Source organism: Aedes albopictus, chromosome 2 (assembly GCF_035046485.1).
Source record: "Aedes albopictus strain Foshan chromosome 2, AalbF5, whole genome shotgun sequence".
NCBI lineage: Eukaryota > Metazoa > Arthropoda > Insecta > Diptera > Culicidae > Aedes > Aedes albopictus.
The window spans coordinates 57,793,431-57,799,430 of NC_085137.1; positions in this window are offsets into that span (position 1 = coordinate 57,793,431).

Sequence of the window (6,000 nt, forward strand, 5' to 3'; positions counted from 1 at the left end):
AAATATTTCCGAGAAATTCTTCCAGGAATTTCATCAGAATCAAAGAGATGCAATTCCAGAAGTTTTTTTTTACAGAGATTCGGATATTGTACCAGAAATTCCTCTCGGGGTTTCCTATTGTTGAAACTTCTCCAGAGGTTGCTCCAAGTATTACTGCAAATATTCAGGTAGTAAAGAGCACGCATTCTTCCAAGAATTTCTACAGAAGTTCCTCCAGAGATTGCTTAGGATTTATTAGGAGCTTTCTTCAGGGAATTTTTCATTTTTTGTATATGATTCAGGAAATTCCTGTCAAGGTTTTCTCAGCAAATTCTATAGAACTAATTCAGAATCAATTTTGTAAGATTTTCCCATAAATTTCACTTGGTAAGAGACTTTTGTGTACGAACCCCTTCAGCGACTGTTTAACAAATTCTTCTTGGAATTTCATCAAAAATATCACCAGAAAAGTGGAACGGATCTGGGGTGATGGATAGACCACGTTACTATCACGCCGAGCACCTAGGATCGAATACCTCTCCCAACAAACTCACAAAATGTGAGTTCTTTTTTTGTAAGGGTGGTCCCAGGATGAACCGGCCTTGGGCTAAACATTTCATTAAGGCTGACACAAATTTCGATTTTCTCTTATGTCATCCCTCTCTTGGAAAATTTTGGTCTGAATTCTACTTTTTGAGGGGGGACAAAAAAAAATATTCAAAAAATTTAAAAAATTAAAGTGAAATCAGAGTTGCCAAGAAAATTTCATAACAAATCCAATGAGTTTGACGATTGTTTGGGTATTTTTTTTATCAAAAACTTTTATTATTTATCATGCCCCTCTTGACGAGCCAAAGAGTTAAGTGACAAAAGAAGAAAGTGAGATTTGTTCCGGCCTAATACAGGAAAAAAATCCAGAAGATCTTCCTAGGATTCCTTCAGAAAATGATCCAAGTATTCGCCAGAAAAATACTAACACATTGTTTCAAGGCTGCCACCTGTACCTAATCTGCAATTTCTACAGTTTTTTTCCGCAGACACTTTTAAGAGATTTATTCAGATGTTCCGCAATCAATTCTACTTCAGAAATTTCTCAATTAATTTTGCTTGGCATTTTTTCCAGAATTCATCAACAAGTTTGTTCTAATTCTTTTTCTAATAATTAAACAGGTATCTTAAAAAGTTGTTTAAGATATTCTCCTATGTATTTATCCAGGTATGCTTCCAGAGATAACTTCAAAAAATTATTCAGGAACTTTTGTTCAGGAATCCCTCTTGAAATTTTTCAAAAATTTCTTCTAAGAATCGCCAAAGGTATCATCATCTAGAATTCTAAAGGGATTCCTTCAATCAACCCTCCAGGAATGTCTTTAACAATTCTGTCCGAGATTCTTCCTAGAAATCTACCGGTAATTGAATAAGCCATTTCTGGAAAAATTTCTGAACAAATACCTGGGAAACGATTCCTTCAGAAATCTCTACAGGACTCCCAGAAGGTATTTGTAAGGAAACCGCAGGAGCAATATCGAAAAAAAAAATCGTTGTAAGAATTGCTGTAGCAATCTCTAAGGCATTTTCTGCAAAACATTCAGGGAATTCTTGGAGTAACCCCAGAAAAAAAAATGAGGAATTCCAAGAAAAAAGTATTGAGCAATTTCAAGGAAAAATTCTCATTGGATGATTGGATGAATGTAAGACTGAATCCAAACATGACGTCTGCTGATAAACATCAAACAGTGATTCTGTCTCGATTGCAACACCGTTTGGCGCTTCATACGCTATAATTAAATTGTTTCTGCGGTTTCGAAGAGTCTCTGCGACATGTTCCATTTTTTTTACTATCCAATGTTTTATAATTTATAACCTCACTAAATCCACTACCTTCATGGCCTCCGTATGGCAGTCACCTGACACAAAGAAACGAAGAAATTGCTCACATAAAACAACTTCCCCCCGTGTAAGAAAGCTAGCGACCGACCGATGACGACGACGACGTCTCGAGGACTTTCAGCAATTGCAACACTGTGCAATTTCACTTGATTACTTCTTTATATTTATTTACAACCTTCACCGCAAGAGCGGGTAAGAAGCGCTACAACTCATGTGCTCCACAGCTCCTGCCAACTCCTACTGCGGCAGGTTCTTTTTTCAGCGTAGTCAAGTGACTTTTATACTTTTGTAACCACTTGCTCGGATCTTCAGCTCCGGAGTCAGGGTCAGGGGAGGATCGTCCTATCCATCCGCTGCAGGGCCGCTGGTTTTACACGCCGGTAGACATCATCAAGATTGCAAATACATGTAATAAGATGGCAAACAGTAGCAATTAGCAGTGGCTTTGCGCGCGTTGCATACTAATCTAGATGAAGATTTAGCACTACTGCGGCAGCACCGTGCGGCTTGTTAAGAGTTCTGCTCCTCCGGTTGTCTGACAGGCAGAAGGATTTAGTGCGTGGACGGTGGTACTTGATCATCCGCGCAGCGGACGATTAAGCGAAATGCGTTGGCTACTGGTTTTGCGTCTGCATGCTTGGTAAAATAAATGATATCGATCTCAAAATGCGGAATGTTTAAAGACCATAGAAAGTACATAGAATACACTACAAATATCATAGAAGTTCTTAACTGAAAACTGGCATAAATACTGTAGATAGTTTTCATTTCATTTCTCGAAACCTGTCGACTATTGAATTCGGGAAGAATTCAGAACAAAAAGAATATCAGAAAACTTAAGAAACTTTTGAACACAATTCAAAAACTTTTTGTAGTTCCTTAGAAAATGTCTTCATATATTATGTTCACATACTGACATGATGCCACTTCCACTGAATGTAGAAAAAGGTCCTCCTTTTATTAAAGCATATGAATTTTGAAAACGTTTCTCCAAAAAATGCATTTTACCAACGTTACTCGCACACATTCCGCGAGATTTTTTTTCTTACGGATGCTCTCCATAAGTACCTTTGTTTTTGATTTATCCAGGTGCAAAAAAGTTCCAAGCATCGGAAAAACCTTTCTCCGGACATAAAGTGGAGCTGCGCTATCAGGTTTCGTGCTGCTGCAGTCAGGGCCGGATCTAAGGGGGGGCCGGGGGGCCCGGGCCCCGGGCCACCACATTTTAGGGGCCCCCACAAAAACTTTTTTTGGTTGCTAACATTAGGTTTATTTCTCATATTGCTCAAGAACTGTTCGAAAATAAGGAAAAATATTTTTGGTCATCTCTCCGAGGGGCCTCCACATCCGCTCGGGCCCCGGGCCCCCACAATCCTTAATCCGGGCCTGGCTGCAGTTGTTAACATTCCATAGGATTCTCAGGTGAAATCTTGACATCGCATTCCTGGGCCCCACCCGAGTCGTAATTATCACCTCAAAGCGATAAATCTCCCGGTCGATCGTTGTTCTGTCCAAACTCCAAAATCAAACAGCGGAAATCAAGGAAAACAAACAAAACGATCTCATTAGGTACGTTTATCACACTTGATTATGCTAATCTTGGGCATCGAATAAATCACACTGGGCTCAATGGGAGCGAGAGACTCAACTGCTGCCACGCGTCCCAGCATGACCCAGCACAGGTTTCTCCACGGAATGTTTGCCTAATCCCCGACGACGCCACCTACTGCTCGCCGGCATTGGGGTCCACGTTGCGTTGTCTTGCAATCACTGTGGTCCACTTGCGCGTGTCCAAATATCGAAAGGTCAGCCTCATTTCAATGGCGTACCATAAATCACACTCTCGCAAACATAATTCATATCAAAAATTGAAAATCTTGCTGCGTTTTGGACTGCTGCTGACGAGCGACGTGGTGGGCTTCTGTTCGGTGACGGGCCGGTGTGAGTGGCACACAGAAGGGGAATATTGGCGAAAGTCAGTCACTTTGGGAAGATTTAATGAACTCGGTGAGCTCAAGATAATTTTTAGTGAAGAATCATGCCCTAAGTTCAATAACGTGAAGAAAAAAAAAAAGAATATTTTTTGAAAATTATCGATAGTGTACAGTAATTTTTTTCACGGTCTTTCTCCGTCAAGAGAAAACCCTGCCAAATCAATGTTCCAGCATCGCTCCTCCAAAATTGCATGTGCATATACAATTATCAACACGTGTAAGCCCAACTAGCTTTCGATATTAAGCTCGTTAACGGCTCAAAATTCGTCGATGGCATAATTTCTATACGCCTCACCATTACTCAATAACACGCGAAAGCGTATATTCGCGTTTGATCTATCGAATCGAACGAATCCATAAACGGGATTCAATTTTAAATGGGAAACCATTACCCATTCGGCTAACAACCAACCCAATGTTACTCCATTCTGGGACGCAAAACAAATCAAGGTACAACCCAAAGGCTTTTTCACTTTGCCAATAGTCTAACATTTTATTTTGATTTGATCTGATAAGGGTGTGCTCCTGCCTGACCAGCTCCCTCGAGTATCAATTTAGCAAAATTAAACCACCAATAATGAAGCTATTTCATGCAACCAATTCAGACGCCTGCGTCACTGACTAACGACGTCTAATGGGGTGCTGCAGAGAGTGGACGACGTTTATGACGTCGTCCGTCGTCTGTTTGGCGCCTAAATCAAATCCATCTTCGAAAATCGAGGTAATTGAATAAAATAGTCACGCTAATAGTGAGAGTTCCATCACAAATATGCTGATAGTGAAAGCTTATGTTCATATCTACCAACGTGTTATCCAAACTGCATTACACTAGGAGAAGAAAACTGATAAACACACAATACGTGAGAAGTGCGATCCTTAAAATTAAGTTTATCTTTTCCAGTCACTTTATACAATTTGCAGCATAGAAATTATGTTTGCGTAATACCAAGAAAGTGAGCTTACTAACTTTTAGTCCTGAGCACCCATGGTGGTGCAGAGGGCCGAATTGAAAGATCTCCTGAGAGATTGCAGGCCGTCTTGTCGCCTTGACCTTTGGCTAGGTCGAATTTCTATCAACGGCCTTTATTTCTTTGTAAAGGCTGTACTTCTATGAATCTCTGGGCCTGGTTGGCTTGCCAGACAACCAGGAATCGCATAAGGATGCACGCTGTACATCGTATAAAGGATTATTTTAAGTCACTATCGCATATCTGTACGACTGAGGGACATTTTTCATCGCATATGATGTTATTTTTTGAACTTATTGCGATGTATCTGATAAAACCATATGAGAGCAAATTTACTTTTATCATGCATGACAACATCGTAGTAGACGATATTCTGATGTTTTATTGCGACGAACTTTGCTCATTCGCAAAAGTGTTCGAGCAAACTCGCAAAGTGTCAATTGAATTCGCATAATTACGTACTACGATGGTTATTCGACTTCACTTGGTACTTTTTTTTATTATGTCAGTTTATCTCGCATTGGTGTATAAACTCAATCGCATAAAAGTAAAAATAAACTCGTTAAAATGTGCATACAAACTCGCATAAGCTAGAATCTATAACGTTAGCATATTGCTATGTGATTCGTGATAACAATGATAGAGGTGCTATTGGAGTGCCAAAAAGCTACAAGAAAGTGAGCAGTCATCATTATGATGACAAATCAAGTTACAAAGTCATCATTTTTGTTTTGTTGACCTGATAATTAACAATGGGTTTTGCTAGCAATAGAGGGGTAGTGATAACTGTGCGGGAAATCACGCTTCGTCATATTGAGCTCCAGATAGCCTGCCGAACACGTACAATGCAGGAAAATCAAGTGCATTCCAACAAATACTGAGGTGAGTTAGAATGTCATGACATTAACCAGTGTGTTTCATAAGTAGTGTTTGGTGTTAAGTGTGAAGTGTGGCTCGATAATCCAAAGGTTATTAGTTTGATACTAAGGTGACAAGAATTTTTTTTTCGAATATTATAAAGTCGCATAAGATGCCCTATAACGTCGTAATAGTGCACACCGTGCATCGCACAAGATATCGCTTCAAGCCATATAGCGTTATTATTTTTCCGTCAATGCACGTATAGCGCCTCCACTTTTGTACGCATAAGGCACTTTTACTGCATCTTA